Consider the following 16,916-nt stretch of genomic DNA (forward strand, 5'->3'; position numbering starts at 1 on the left):
TATAAGGGCTCTAGTGGGGGGAGGGAGGCTATGGGAGGGTGCCATCTTGAAAGTGGGTGTATAGTTGAATAACATGGTTTGGGATGGTCTGTGTGATAGATACACATACACACACACAAAAAAACCCCAAATTAAAAAATGTATTATATTTGAGGAGGAAGGATGGAAATTTACATCATGCTAGTTAGTAGAGGTGATAAACATTACCATTGAAATCCACCCGATGACTTCATAGACATACAGAGGCGCCAGTGATCCAAGTGCAACCGATTATGACTAGTAATTATCAGATACATACAGATTAGGGATGCAAGCGCCAACATCTCAGTGTTAGTAGCAAAAACAATGTCTTTCTTCAAGGAACAATATATTCTAAAATGAAATGGAGAAATTTTTAAAGGTTAAAAAACTCATTCAATTCTATGTCTTACAGGGCTTATACTGAGTTCAGTATTGTATAACTGTATGAACTCAACTGTGAACCTAGAACATCTAATCATGTAGTTATTAAAAATTTAAAAAAAGATTAAAAATAATTCATCAATAAAGGTAAAAAATAAGCTAAAATGCATATGCTATATATAAATATATACTATATATACACATTATATATATTTATGCATGTATATAGCTGAAGGCTATATAACAAGAAACAGTGCCAGACAAGAGAAACTCCCTTCAAGTTGTTGGTCAGGGTAGTCTAAGAGACTCCCAAAATAACACAGGCTATTGTCACAGCCCTTGATTGTTTCCCAGAATTTGAAGATAAGACCCTATTGCTGAAGACTGAACATACTTCAGACACAAGACTTTGAGCAGTGGAGCTGGAACTGACCTGAAAGGCTCCTCATTGAAGACTAACTCTCATAGTATCATAGTATCAGAGGGTACTGTGCAAGCTGCTAAAGAAGAAAGCCAATCAATGGTCCAATCCAGCTTTAAAGCCTAATAACCATAACAATAACCTGTGTAGTAAATTACCTCTATTGGTGCAGTAGGGGCACTTTTATCTTGGGGGTAATCAACAGCTATCTAATTGGACTTAAGGCCCATTCAATGGGAAGGAAGTCATGCATAGTACTATAAACATAACCACGTATACATGGCTAGAGAGGTCATAGATCCTAGAGAAAACCCTACGTCTGTCACATCCATATCTCTAGACAAATGTAATTTCTTACTTTATGTTAAGTATGAATCCTTATATTTACAAACACATATCCCTTTCACCACTCATCAAAGAAGCTTCTTTTTGCAACAGACAGAGACTATTACAGAGTTCCACAACTGGTCAAATGCAGAGAATAAGTGTCTGTGAGATGCCCAGTCCCAAGTGACACATCTGTAATGCAACCTTTCTGCCTAAGGCTCAGGGAACATAGTAGAATGGGGGGCAGGGAGAATATTAATGCATCTCTCAACTCTCACCAGCAAAGTTTCTTTGTGCAACAGATGGTGATTAACACATAAAATTACAACTAGCCAGAATGTAGAGAATAAGACACTGCAGAATGTGTGTCCCTGGATATAACTTTTTTTTTAAACCGTAGTTACCTGGGGCTCAGAGACCACTTCAGAAGAGGGGCAGAAAGACTGTAAGAGCCAGGGGTGGTGGATGATCACAAGGCTGCTGGTATCTTGCTCATATGAACTTACAGCAATGATGACAATATGCACAAGACCCATGCAAACTCAAATTAGACAGAAACCCAGTACAGAAGTGGGAAAATAGGTAAGAAGCTCCAAACTTAGGTCAGGAACTATTGGCAACTGATCATTGCTGGGTGTGAGAGAGTTCTTCTTCTTTAAAATTTTTTTTATTTATTATTTTTATTTTATGTGTATGCATATATTGCCTGCATGTATGTAAGTGTACCCATGTCATGCAATGCCCGCAGAGGACAGAAGAGGCTATTGGATCCCCTGGGACTTGAGTTACAGACAGTTGTTTGCTGCCATGTGGGTGCTGGGATTCAAACTCAGGTCTTCTGCAAGAACAACCAATGTTCTTAACTGCTGAGCCATCTCTCTAGCCCCAAGAGTTGTTCTTCTTTAAGGAAGTGATACTAGGTTAGTTGACCAGGCTATTGGATGACCAGGCTACTGACTAGATGGATTCACAGTGAGAGATATTTGGGGACACAAACTTGACTTGATAGATCCTAACATATATGACAGAATGCAGGAAATCCAGTGGGGGTCGGGGGCAATGAGGGGATGACAATGGGGGTTGCAGATAGGGGAGGGGAGTTTAAATATGATCAATATGTATTGTATGAAATGCACAAAATCAATACAAAATTAAGAAATATACTATTTATATTTTCTAAAATATAAATAAAAAGCAAAACAAAACAAAACACAAAAGTAAACTAAGTATAATAATAGTATCCTAGAAATAACTCTTCTCTTTTGTTCAGTCCTTCCAAGTTATTATGAGTTCCAGACAGACCTGCCTAGCTAGTTCTAGTTCTAAAAGGCCTTCTTGGCTCCCCTTATCCCAGGGAGTTGGAAGTTTAACGCAGGAAGGGCAATGTGGAAGAATTTTTTAAAAGCCAGTGTTATCCATTGGCTTGTACATGTGTTTCTTTGCAGTTTATAGACATTGTTTCATTTGCATAGATTGGCAATAGTCCTTCTTTGATGTTTTACGTTGACATATTTGGCACAAATTGGGTCTTCAGTACTGATTATTGTCTAATTCTCAATTTGAAAATAATTCTGCCAGCCACAAATGGCATGACAGGAACTCCCACAGCCTCCTTGGATGCTTCCTCATGGTAGTATCTGCAAGTAAAATCATCTTTTCTGGCAGTTAGAATCTCCACTTTACATTTCTTAATATTTTTTTATTAGACTTCTGAAAAAGAAGCTTTCCATGGCCCTGAGGATCAGGGACAAAATGTGAATACAAATACCATTCACTAACCATTCTTGCCATTTGTCCCTACATGACTCTGTCGGCCTAATACGCAGTTTTCAGTTTGAAGCAGCAAACCTTTTCTCAGAATCCTCTGGCAGAGAAGCTGAGGTAGCACCAGAGTCTAATTACTCCTCTGAGAGCTGAGCATTCTGAGCAGAACTGCATGTTGTTCCATCTCCCGCACAGCACAGATACTCACAGACTTCTTGACTTGTTTCCTGCCATTTCAAGATTCTGCGATTTGTCATATGCTAAACAGAGGAGGAGACAGCAAGCACATTCCATTCACCTGGGCAGTTTTATAAATAACCAGTAGATGTGGCTGTTTGGAACACTTTTTTCTTATGTATGGGGCACTGTAAGGCTGCTGACATTCCTTCTGGAAGCCCCCAGCAGTGCCTACACAGAGGGCCCTCAGGGACCATGTAGGGAGCAGATCAGAACTCAGTGGTCAGGGCTTCTCAAGTTCTCAAACCTGAAGCTGAACAGCATTATTGGAAGAAATTATACTAGGAATTTACCTAACATTTAACACAAGAGAAAAAATAGTAAATGAATATATGCCTAATAATCTTAAAAAGTACAGAGTCTATGAACAGCCAGTAAAATCTCAAGTATCATCTTATTTATAAGAATGACACAAGATGGTGGTGCACACTTGTAACTGCAGAATCCTGGAAGCTAGGCAGGATTACTGGAAGTTTAAGTCCAGCTTGGTTGACACAACAAATTCCAGATCATCCAGGGATATCTAGTGAATAGCAGAAGCAAACAAATAGGAATAGCAAATGGCCAATGAGTAAAATATTAGTAGGTGATACATCATCCCAATCAAGCACCCACAGGCATGGATGGGCTAGAGGAGTGATCTGATTCAACACCTCTTTCTGTCTCATTTCTTCCCCATAAAGGGCATAAATAAGTCATAATGAAGTTGGGAAGGTGAAAGAGGTAGACCACGAAGGGGTTTTGTAAGCCAGGTGTAGACTAGATTTGACTTTATAGCAAGTCATGAAGTTCCATGGCACAATTGCTGCAGGCTTGAGTTTTAGAAAGATTATTGTAGCTGTTGAATGGAAAATTACCTGGAGGGATGACAAAAGCAAGCCTTTCTTGTTTCTTTCCATTCATCATACAAATATATAGACATTTTTAATGAATGATTAGGGTAAGAACAATGCCTAACGAACCCTTGAGAAATAACGAAAGGAGAGCCATTTGTTTTTTATCCAGGCATTGTCTTTAGTTAGTCATTCAACTTATTGAACACATGTTTGCATGCCTACTGTATGCTTAGGATTGCTCTAGCTACGAGGGGCAACAGTCCTTGTTATCAAGGAGCTTAGGCTGTAGAATGGGAGAGACAGACAGTAAACATGGAAGTAAAATGTATAGTATGTTAGATGCTGTGGAGGGCTAAGAGAAAAAATGTTGCTGAAATGGAATATGGAAAGAGTTGCAGAAAAACTAAAAAAATTTAAAATGCTGCCCACTGAAAGCTCACAGAGGTGAATTTTCAGCAGAGAGGTGAATTTTCAGCAAAGGTGAGGTGGGGAGTTACTGGGTGTGTAGCTGTGGGAATAGTAGGAACAAAGATCTACTCCAAACAAAGATCCAGCAGAGCTGGAGTATGCAAAGAAGAGTGTAAAGGCCAGCGAGGCAGTGCTACATGAGTGAGGGCTAGGTAGCAGGAATGAACTCACAGAGACAGGGCACTGAGAGCTCACACAGGAATGGGAGCATTTTGGCTTTTCTCTAAGATGGGACCAGTTGAAGTGTGTGAGTTGAGGAGCGGCATTATCTAACATGATTTAAAGGCTGTCTCAGATTTCTATATTGAGACTTGACTTTGGGGATTAAAAGTAAGTCAGAGAGATAAGTTAAGAGGAAGTTACAGCAGGCTAGGTAAGAGATAAAGCTGTTTTGGACTGGGTGGTAGGATAGAGCAAAGGATAAATGATGGGAGCATTCTGTTCCAGGTTAGCGGGATTCTGTGTTTAAGATAGGCCTGGCAGGATGGAAAGAAAGACCTGCTGCTACCTGAGGTGGGTGGACAAGTCGAGGTAGGGAGATCAGGAATTCTGTTTGGTACATGTTAAATTTGAGATGATTATCAGACAAGATTTCTTTATGTATCCTGACCCTGGTTCCATGGAGAGGTCTGAGTTGGAGTTGTAATTTGAGAAAACTCAGCTTACAGGTGGTATTTAAAGCCAAAAAGTGATTGGATCCTAAGCAAGAGGATGTATCTAGAGAATAAATAAGTGAAAGTGGACCTAAACTAAGATCTAGACACACTCACATTGAATCCCCTTGATACTGCTTAGTACTTTTTATCAGGAGCTCCATAAAATTACTATTTCAGTTGGATTATCTGCCTAGAATCAATTCTAGCTCCAATGTAATAATTTTGTTTTCTGCTGATTCTAAATACAAACATTTATTTTAGCTACATACTTGGTTTTAAATAGAATTCGTAGGTAACCTAGGAACCTAATCCACACTGTTCAGCTATGTTTCTATGGGAACATATATTCTGAATTTCAAAAAAGTGTCTTTCCAATTAACTTGGGAATATTAACCAGTTTCAATTTGGAAAGTAACTATAATTCTGATACAGAATACTTTATTTTATTATTCATCTTCATATTTTTTTTTCAGATATCCTTCATGTTTATCATTAATTTCATAATGCAGCCAAAATAATTTTATTTTTAATGTGGTCAATTATTTATTTTTTCACTGTTAGATATTCTTCATTTTCCTTTTTGTTTTCTCCTTTGAGCTTTGCTCGCCTTTACCCCTGTGCCCAGTGATGCAGTCAAGATTTATCTAATTTTATTGATAAAATAATTTATATTTACATGATGAATACTAATTTTTATATGCTACAGAAATATGTCCACTTCCTCCTCTTATTTATTTTAAATACATGCCAGAGCAGACTCAACTGGGATGGGTTCTGGGGATGATGACTTTGTCCTTCTTGTGTCAGAGGATCCAGATGATTCAATAGTAGTTGATACCAAAGAAGATGAGCAGCCATTGAACTGATGGACTTTGATTAGAACAGCCACAAATCTATGTTTGTCATTCTTGTTTAACTTTCTGGAAGCCCTCAATGACTCCTCCCCATTTCCTCTAGTCAAACCTTTACTGCATGGTCTAAATTGTATTACTCACTAGACTGTTTGAATAAACTAATTTAATTTTGACACCCTTCTTTGCATGATTCACACACACCCTTTCTGATGATCACTGTGGCATTTTACATGAAGGGGCTGATCTTATGAAGAGAATGTCTTGGCTTTGCTCCTTCTGTTTAATCAAAATAACATTTTACCTTCATATTAGGATGAAGCTCTTTGAAAAACAATGAGTTTCAGTATTTGTATGGCATATCTTCAAGTCACATTCTTTTAGTTACACCACTCACTGGATTAATCTTTGAGTAAGATGAAATGTCATTGGCATCACTGGAGGATTTCACAACTTTTCATTTGCTTCAGTCCAACCGTTTTCCTCCTGACTGGAGTAAATGATCACTAGGCTCTGCAACCAATTCTTTGGCTCTGTTGAACTGTAAAACTTGATTTCAATTTGTATTTCTGGTTCCTGTTTTCTCTGTCATTACTCTTTCCTGGTTTTCTTAAATATTTTGAAAAGAATGCTTGAAGACATTATTCTAGTGTAATAGAAAGGATGATGACTCCTCTACTCCCATCACTGTGTATGTAACAGGGAAACCTGTTAGGCAGCTAACAACTGTCTGTAAGTCCAGTTCCAGGAGTTCTGGTGCCCACTTCTGACCTCTGCAGGCAATGCATGGCATGGGTGATTTATACGCATATAGGCAATACACTCATACACATAATAAAAATAATAAATGAAATAGTTTTTATAAAAGGGAGAAGATGAGAGGTACAAAGGAAAAATGAGGAAAACGAAGCAGGAAATAGGAAAATAAAGCCAACTTTCTATTATGACCCAACCTGGTCCCTTCTATCATCAGGACTGGTGTGAGAAGCAGATGGACTGTATTCTCTGTTGAATGCTGAGTTGAGTGGCCCTCCAGCTAGGATCTGCAGAAAACTTTCTTTTCAGGATACTAAAATTTTGTCTCATGAATGTCGATTCTTGTTTTCAAAATGGGAATGGAGCTGCTGGGGGTGCTGTTCACACTTTTCTCATTGTATTCTTTGAAAGATGCTAACTTTGCATAAGCATAGAGCATGGAAAATGGCTGCAATGAAACAGGCATATTTTATTCTATGAAAATGAAGTGGCAGGGCTGGAGAGATGACTCAGCTGTTAAGAACTGGCTGTTCTTGTAGAAGACCCAGGTTCAAAGCCCAGCACCCACATAGCAGTTAATGACTGTCCTGTCTGTAACTCCAGTTCAAAGGGATCTGATGCCCTTTTCTGACCTACTTGGGCATTGCATAACATGGGTGCACTTATATACATGCAGGCAATACACACATACACATAAAATAAAAATAATAAATAAAATATTTAAAAAATGAAATGGCATTTGAAATTCCATTACTTAAGCTATGTGAAATCTTACACAATTTTAGCAGTTCTAATGCTAGCCAGAATTACCAAATTCTACAGTCATTATTGGTAGAAGACCCGGATGCTTTCTGAGAGAGCTTAATGGACATGCCGTTAGTAGAGGTTATTTCTAAATCACTGACCTCTCCCTCCCTCCCTCTCTCTCTCTCTCTCTTTCTTTCTTTCTTCTTTCTCTTTCCTTCCTTCCTTCCTTCCTTCCTTCTTTCCCCCTTCCCTCCCTCCCTCCCTCCCTTTCTTTCTTTTAATTTTTTAAATGTTTTGGTTGTTAGCCTTAGCCTTTAATGGCTGTGCTTGTCTCTTCAGCCCTTTATTCATTTTTAATATGTATAAATATTTTGCCTGCATGTATGTAAGTGCACCAGTGTATGCAATGCCAGAAGAGGCCACAAGAGGGCACAAGATCCCTTGGAATTGAGTTATGGACAGTTGTTAGCTGCCATTTGGGTCCTGGGAACCAAGCCTCATCCTTTGCAAGAGTAGCTAGTGCTCTTAACTGCTGGGTCATCTCTTCATCCCTGACTCCATCTTTTATGTGAATCATTGTAGGTGGAAGAGCTACTACATTTTCTGTGGCTTACCTCCTGGACAATTCTCAGGTAGATGTTTTCTTTTGTTTATCAGAATCATTCAGTTAAGCGTTAAGTTACTGGCATTTTTTTTTTTTTCTGTCTGTCCGTCATCCATCTGTCTGTCCACAATCCTTCAATCTGTTCACCCATTCTTCCTTCTTTTGTATTTGTTTATTTTTTACAAAGGCTTAAGAGTTTGGTATCCCAAGTTTACTGAGCTCTGACTCTTCCTTGTTTCATTTACCTATATAACAATGATAGTTTGCCTTTTTTTTTCTTTTCCAGTATAAAGCATTACATTATAGTTCAAACTTCCTTGAGCAAGCATGGGTTCTTATTTAGTAAGAAAAAAAAAATAACCCTCTACAAGAGGATTGTTCTGTATTTTGTTTTTCTTTCTTTTTAAAATTTTATCTGTGTGAGTGAAATGCCTGTATGTGCATAAGGGCTCCAGTGTTGTGCAGTGCCCACAGAGGTCAGAAAAGCTGGGATCCACTGGAAATGGAGTTACAGACAGCTGTTAGTCACCATGTTGGTGCTGGGAATCTAACCCAGGTCCTCTGTAAGAGCAGCCAGTGCTCTTAACCACTGAGACATTTCTCCAGCCCCAATGTTTTCATTTTTTATTGGATCCATAAACTAGAAAAAACAAGTATGTTTATCTCAGAAATGTGGCTGGTTAAGTTATGTGTTCTAAGACTTTGAGAAGAAATGAGGAAACTAGAAATGGAATCATTATAGGTATGAGGAACCTATAAAAGCAACTATTATGATTGATGACCATCTTGTGTCGGACACTTGCTCTTTGACTTTTAGGGGTTTGGTCAGAGTGATACTCGATATGAAATGTGTAATTAGGAATTGACCTCGCGTCTACCTGATTCCAAAGCCAGTGGCTGCTCTTCTCTTGTGTTCTGCACTGCATGGCATCTTTATGTCTGCATTCTTTATGGAGACCATATTCTTACTTAAATCTTCATCTCTAAGGACACATGAAGATAATTCCTTTTCAGCTAAGTGAGAAATTAGATAAAAAGTGATTGGAAAATTCAGTGTGGCTTTTACTAAAGAGAAACTTTATTATCTTTCAGTATTTCTTTCCTTTCCTGAGCGTTATCTTCCTTAATTGACAGTTGAGAGCACTGAGTTAAGAATTACCCAAGCTGACAGTCATCTTTAATATTCTCTGAGATGACATCATAAATATCACATACATAGGTAAAGTAATTATGTTAATATATAGGTAAAAGTCAAGCAAGTGTACAGTTTGTAAAGGCTTAAAATTCTCTGATTCTAACTAATTCATTAACTTGTATGTTGACTATGTTAGTATGGCACACACTGATGAGGCACAAAGACAGACAAAGTAATGTACATATTTTATAGTGGAATGGTGTGGGAATTCTTAATTATAAAACAATATCATATGAGTCATTTTTAAAAAGTGACTACATGATGTTATGGAATACTTAAAAGCAATTTAAGGGGTTGGAGAGGTGCCTCAGCGGTTAAAAGCACTGGCTGCTCTTGCAGAAGACCTGGATTTCGTTCCCAGTACCCACATGATGGCTAACAACCATCTGTAACTCCAGTTCCAGGGGATCCAATTCCCTCTTCTGATCTCCATGGGCACTGCATGACATGGGTGCACTTACATACACACAGGCAGTATCCTCTGCAAGAGCAGCCAGTGCTCTTAACAGCTGAGCCATCTCTCCAGCCCCATAAAATATTTTTTAAAAAATTAATTTAAGTGGCTAAAGAGTGAAGATGTTACAAAGAGGTCACAATGAAGACAGGGTGTGGAAGACAAAGTATTTCCACTGGTGATCCCACAAGCTCTCCAGGAAAAAGTGCTGTACTTAAAGGTTCAGAGACAAATAAAACATCCCGTTTGCAGAGGGGTGAGGAGAGTGTGACTAGAGCACTGGATAAGAAGCAGACACAAAATTAACCCTAATCTTCCATGTTCTCTTGAAAAACTGTAATTCTTATCTTCTAGTTAAGTAATGAGGAAAAAGAGCATTTTATGAAAACAATGTCCTTCTTACATGTATGTTTCAGGAAAATAATGTCTGTGTGGACTATGAAATGATAGAACAGGCAAAGTAGACAGTTCATTTCCTCCTCTTCCTCCTCCTCTTCCTCCTCCTCCCCCCTTCTCCTCCTCCTCCTCCTTCTTCATCTTTCTTTCTTCTTCTTTGATTTTCATAGACCTTGAATAGCTCCTTGGGCCAAGGCACAGTACTTGTGGTGTTGGGGAATAAGTATCCTGTTCTCAATTCCTGTATTCCTTTATGTTATTTGTAGTCTGGAATATTTATTTCCCCTGGGAAGAATTACTCCTTCCTAATCTGCTTACTGAAGGTAACTGCCAGTCTGCCATCCTCCCACTTTCTTCTTTCACTTCTATATTCAGGTGTCAGGGGCTGAACTGTCATTCCATATCAGTATGTTGAGGTGCTAACTCTCAGTACATTAGAAGATAACTGGATTTTGAGAGAGTTTTTAAAGAAGTAACTAAGGTTAGATGAGTTCATTATGGCTGGCCATCATCCAATACGAATTCTGAGAAGAGGAAATCAGTATAAAGACACATATATAAAGAGACCTTGGGAGAGCACAGAAATAGGATGGTCATCTTCAAACCAAGGAATGAGGTGCTCAGAAGAAAATAACTCTGGTGACACCTTGTCATTGTATCCTCAGCCTCCAGAACTTGAAGAAATAAATTACTGTTGCTTACGCCATCCATTCTGAGGTACTGGCAAGAGAGCCCAAACAAAATAATATGTGGAGAATAAGAGAGAAGGTTGAGAGCATCCATATCGGATCTATTTCAGGCAAATAAGTATGTGTTGGTGAGAGCTGGCTAAGTATGTGCTCTCTTGAACTTGACAACATCCACTTACACTGTGCTTTGAGATAGTGCAGCTATAGGGGACTGTACATAAGGGTGAAGAATAAAGAGAAATGAAATGAAAGAAAATCTCTTGAATACTCTTGGGAGGAAGAAAAATGGAGAAAACTACACTGAGCTTATGCTACTTTTAAGTCAAACACATTCTCATTCTTGTTTACAATGTTTTTTGACTGGGCCAGAAAAATGAGGTTGAAAAACATTTCAAATATTCCCAGACTTCTATAATTGATAAAAAGAAGTATTCTGTTTTATTTAGAATGGAATATAAATTTAATACTAAGGTGACAGAAAAAACTGCCAGAGGAAAGCATTTTTGATAAGATGGATGAAAGCTTTTTCCTTATTCTTGATTAGATACGCGTGTATATTCAGAATAAAACTGTCTTTTTCTAGTGAGAATGAGCAAGAGAAATGAAGCAAAAGGAACATATACATAACACATTGCCTCTACCTACCTGTGTTCTAATTTCTTTCTGTTGCTGTGACAAAACACTGACTAAAAGTACCTTAAAGAATGAAAGGGTTTATTTGGCTTGTGCTTCCAGGTCACAGTCCATCATTGAGGGAAGTCAAGGTAGGAACTCAAACAAGAGTTAATGCTTAGCTAACTTTCTTATACAGACTAGGACCACTTGCCTAGAGATGCTTAAGGATGGTGCCATCCACAGTGGTCTGGGCACTCCAAAATCAATTAACAATCAAGACAGTCTCTTACAGACATGTCCACAAACCAATCTGATCTAGGAAATTCCTCAATTGAGGCCCCCTTTCAAAGTGGCTGTAGGCTGTATCAAGTTGATAACTGAAGTTAATAGGACAACCTAGGTCGACTAATCTTGGTCTCTTTAGGCTCTTACTAAGTTGTACCGTTCATATCACACCCCAGTTTGGTTGCAAAGTGGCATGGTCCTCCATTATCAGGTGATGGTTTTGAAAGATGGAGACCAAATGACTTAGATTAGGAGGGCAGGATTGAGATCATCCTTAGGAAGAAAAAAAACTCTCCAAGTGCACCATGACTTTGAATTTGAGCTGGATAGTTGCCATCTATCTGGTTGTGTGCTCAGGGAATTAGCTGAGAAAATCTCACTTCCTCATGAGAAGTGAGAATACTAGTATTCCATGAAAAAATGTGATTCTTGGGTATCTGTGCCATTTCCAGTGTGAGCAGGTGCTTTGAACATATTGTCAGTTTGAAGCAGGTAGGAAGAATGGACATTGTTTCTTTAAAATGTGAATGGTTGAAGAGTCTTCACTACTTGCGATGACTGATACAGCATGCATCTTATCTTGGCAGCCTTATGCTAAATGGGAGCCTGTAGGTATCATGCTCTTTTCGTCTCTACATTCAGTCAAGAGTATTGACTGTTAGTTGGCTGCCTCTCTTGTGAAGGGTTGGTGAGTGTGCTGGTGGTGGAGAGTAATATTTAAAGGTGTAGATGACAATCAGCTGGGAAAAGTGGCTTACACCTGTAATTCCAGCACGTAGGAGGCTGAAGCAAGAGGATTATCATGAGATCAAGGCCAGCCTAGGCTACATAGTGATTTCCAGGATAGTCTGGACTACTGAGAACAATAAAAACAAAAGTTAGATGGGAAATAATTATCATCTTCCAAACATGCTTACCTTTGTTGAAGGAGAGCATTTATATAAGGAAAGCTTTCTGTTTCCTTTCTTGCTGCTCTCCTTTCTCCCCCCTTCCATCTTGATACCTGTCTTTTTTCTTTCAAGATCTCAAATATTGCAAAGTAATATCTGGATTAATTGATTAGTGTTTGGATTCAATACTATGCATCTGGTTAAAATAGATTAGTTGGAATGTGCTCATTTTCTTTCCAAGCCATTTCCAATAACACTGTTTACTGTATCATAGGTTCTGACAGACCCATTATGGCAAGAGAAACTTCATATACATTGACCTCAGACAAGAGCCTGAGTTTTGTGTTTTTAGCTTACATTAGAATCATCAATGAGCCCTGTGCTTATTTCAGTCCTAGATGCCAGTTTTCATACAGGAATAGCAAGATTGCTCTTTTGATTCAGAGAACTATATAGACAAATACCTACCTTAATTGTCAGAGGATAACAAGCTCCTTCTTCTCTTTCCTGTGTGTGTGTGTGTGTGTGTGTGTGTGTGTGTGTGTGGTATGTGTATGAGTGTATTGCCTGCATGTGGATTAGTGTACCCATGTCATGCAATGCCCATGGATGTCAGAAGAAGGTGTCAGATTTCCATGGAACTGGAGTTATGGATAGATGTTAGCTGCCATGTAATGCTGGGAATCAAATCCAGGTCCTCTGGAGGAGCAGTTAGTGTTCTCAACTGCTGAGCCATGTCCCCAGCCCCTCTCCTTATTTTCTTGGAATGCGTCTGGTGCATTCTTATCTGACAGTTCAGTTTCTCATATATGAGGGGTGAGCTGCCTGTCTCTACTGAACACTGGGGAGTATATCTCTCAGAATTTCTTAGAATTTGTTTTGTGTTTAAAAACTTTGAATTTTTTGTAGAGCATAAGGGTAACAACAACCAAAAAAGCAAATATTTATTGAGCTTTCATATGTCAGGCTCCGTGTACATGACTTTTTTTCCCCTAGGTGAGTTATCCTGCCCTTATAATAATGAGCTATTTTTAGGTTGAGTTATATATTGTATTCTATGTAGACTAAAATGATTGATGCCTGGTGATATCATATGGTGCACTTGACATTATTCTCATTTTTAGTGATGAAAACATACTAACATACAATGAATGAATGCCTTTCTTGTCCTTATCTATTTCCCTTGCAGCTACCTCATCCAAGCTTTCTACTTCAATACATAAAGAAGTGGGTCTCAAATACTCAGAAGAAAGGCTTATAATGAAATTGATTGCTGGGCCTCCAACCCCCAAGTTTCTGAGCTAATAGATTTCTGATAGGACAGAAACTCTGAATTTCTAACAAATAGCCAGTGACTCTCTTATTGACCATGACACATTGCCTTTGGAGTCACTGGTGTAGAGGGGTAATGTCTCTAAGGATAAACATTTAGCAATAATTTTCTTTCCCCTTTGGGGTCTAAAATACACAAAAATTCTGTATTTCCTTTCCCCTTTAGGGTCTAAAACACACAAAAATGTCTGTTTTTCCCTTCAAATTTTTTCCAAACATGATATTATTTTCATTTATCCTTGATTTATATATTCTTATGCACAACAAATAAACCACAAAGCATGTCACTTTAATTTGTAAAGACTTCAAAATCATGTCAACTTAAATATAATATAACTATAATCCCATGTCCACTCAAACATAATACATATAAATATAATTCCAGAATAATTATTTCACAGGATATGTTGTCATAAAAATCTAAAGCATTGGAATTGAGAGAAGATAAAGCAGATAAAACATGGTGGATGGATCATGGAATGAATACTGCAATGTAAATTTGCACATCCAGTTTGAGGCTACCCTAGAAGGTCTCCCTTCAAGTTCTTCCCAAATCCGTGAGATTCTAGGAGCCAAAAACCAGCACTGAGAAAAAAAAAAAAAAAACTTGAATGATCATTTCTACTCTACATATAAGGAAAGATATTCAGGTGAGGAAAAAGGTTGGGTGATTTGCAGAAGAGCCTGGTCCTACTGCTGGGAGAGGAGCTTGGGGATAAGAAGAGGTAAGACATTGCACATCTTAGTTTAGGACAGAGGAGGAAATCTCATGCATCTAATTTCTTTCACCCACATTGCAAAAAAAAAAAAAAAAAAGGCAGTTGAAACAAGTAGAAAATTTTAACTTTGGCCAAAAATTCTAAAATCTTTGTATTAATAATCCACACAGAATAATAATTAGCATCTTTGATTACTGGATTTTGCACTTGAACACTCAAAACATCACAGTTTTAGATCGTAGATTATGCAGCGTCGTTCCTCTTCTGGATACCACTCTCCCAGGAATCTGAGGTGTCTGCTTGTTTCTTGATTTTTCCATGTCCTTGTATTCATCCCTCTTTCTTCCACTATCTGTTTTCTTTGTTCTCCATTTATCTCATTCACTTTCTTTTTTTGCTCTTCATTTTAATTCACACAAATTCATTTCTCTATGTGTTTTTATCCAACGAATGTGCAATGCTCCTTAACTATGAGGACTTTTAAAATTAGCTTTTAGTGGGCTTTTCTTTAAGTAAGAAGTGGTGGCAACTGGCTTTGCCCACCCAAAAGAACTCCCAGAAGATGCCAAAGGGAAATTAAAATAACTTAGCATTGACAAAGGGCAAAACAGCTAGGCTAACTTTTTAGCAGGCAATTACTCTTTAAAAAAATTTAGAGTGACCACAATGGTCACTCTGCACTTCTAGGAAGAGTCAACTTTTAAATAATTTGGTAGGCAGGTAGTGGCTCTGATCTCAGTAGACTTCCAGAGAGTGCCAAGTTCTGGCCTCCCTCTGGCCTCCTTCTGGCATAGAGGCTGAGAAAACAGGGGACTGCCCAAGAACCCCTGATCCTGCCTCCACATGGTGGTGAGCCTCCCCTAATTGCTCCATACCCATCCCCCTACCTGGGGTTTCCTTAGGCCCTTCTCAAGGTCCCAGGGAAGATCTGGCTTTCATAGGCTAAGGCTAAGATCTTAGCAGATAGCCTGAGAGGGGGGGTTTCAACCTCCATTGGTATAGCGATTCTGATCTCAGCAGACCACGAGAGTGCCAAGTTCTGGCCTCCCTCTGGCATAGGGGCTGAGAATGCAAGGGACTGCCTGAGAGCACCCTGCCTCCATGTGGAGAAGGAAGCCTGAGTGTACCTGACTGGAACTTGAATTGGGCTTCTGTGGGTGCTCCTGAATAGCTAATCTGAAGCCATCAGTTCTCTCCAAATTAAACCTGAGAGAACCTGAACCTGTACCAACCAGCTTTACTTACCCAATAAGGAAAGGACCTAGGCACCCTGATAATACAAACAGAAGCATACTTCAACTTAATTCTCACATCAGAATCATAAACAACAAAACAAATTCACATGCCACAATCACAATGAAAGAATAATAAAATGGAAAGCCAAAACACTACGTCCCCACCAAACTCCACCAATCCTATAGAAGAGTTCTACAAGGAGGAACTTCAGAGATAACTCAGGACACTGAATTTAAAAGAACAATCATAAACATGATCAAGGAATTCAATGAATTTAAAGAACACATGAACAAACAAATTAAAGAACTAAAAGAAGAGAGGGATAAACTTCTGAATGAATTCACAAAAGAGCTAGAAACATGGAAGAAAACTCAGGCAGAAATGAAGAAGGAAATGCAAAACTCAATAAGCCAACTTGAAACAACAGGGGAAAGCCTCACTGCTAGAATGAAGGAAATGGAAAACAGAATATCAACACTGGAGGATAAAGTTGAAGAACTGGACCACTCAAGAGAAGATTAAGGAAAATTTTAAAAAACACAGGAATGGAATATGCAAGAGATGTAGGACACCATGAAAAGACCAAATCTATGGATAATAGGAATAGAGGAAGGATAAGAATTTCAGGTTAATGGTATTGACCAAATCTTAGGATTGTAGAAGAGAATTTCCTGAAATTAAGGAAGGACATCTCCATAGAACACCAAATAGACAGGATCAGAAAAAAAACTCCCATAACATATCATAGTAAAAACACTAAATGTATAGAACAAAGAAAGAATACTGAAAGCAGCAAAAGAAAAACAAATCACATACAAAGGAGAGCCCATGAGAATTACAGCTGACTTATCAATGCAAGCTATGAAAGCCAGAAGAGCTTGGACCAAGGTATTTCCAGTTCTATATGACAATAGATGCCAGCCCAGAATACTTTACTCAGAAAAAAAGTCTATTATAGTTGAGGGGGAAAGAAAAATCTTCCATTATGCAAATAGCCTGAAAGAATACATGTCCACAAAACCAGCCCTTCAAAGAA

The 16,916-nt window shown here is 38.5% G+C and overlaps 1 long non-coding RNA gene across 3 annotated transcripts in view; it reads left to right on the forward strand.

Moving 5' to 3' along the window:
• The window catches only part of LOC115068599, an 85,007-nt gene that overhangs the window by 3,712 nt on the left and 64,379 nt on the right, over nucleotides 1-16,916 (forward strand). Inside the window, exon 3 of one of the 3 annotated variants that reach the window (XR_003847939.1) lies at nucleotides 8,048-8,097. The exons of the other annotated variants lie outside the window; for them this stretch is intronic. This is a non-coding gene — a long non-coding RNA (uncharacterized LOC115068599). The remainder of the gene's footprint in view (nucleotides 1-8,047; nucleotides 8,098-16,916) is intronic. 3 annotated transcript variants of the gene reach the window in all.

This window comes from Nannospalax galili, unplaced genomic scaffold, assembly GCF_000622305.1.
Source record: "Nannospalax galili isolate Female #2095 unplaced genomic scaffold, S.galili_v1.0 scaffold191, whole genome shotgun sequence".
Taxonomy (NCBI): domain Eukaryota; kingdom Metazoa; phylum Chordata; class Mammalia; order Rodentia; family Spalacidae; genus Nannospalax; species Nannospalax galili.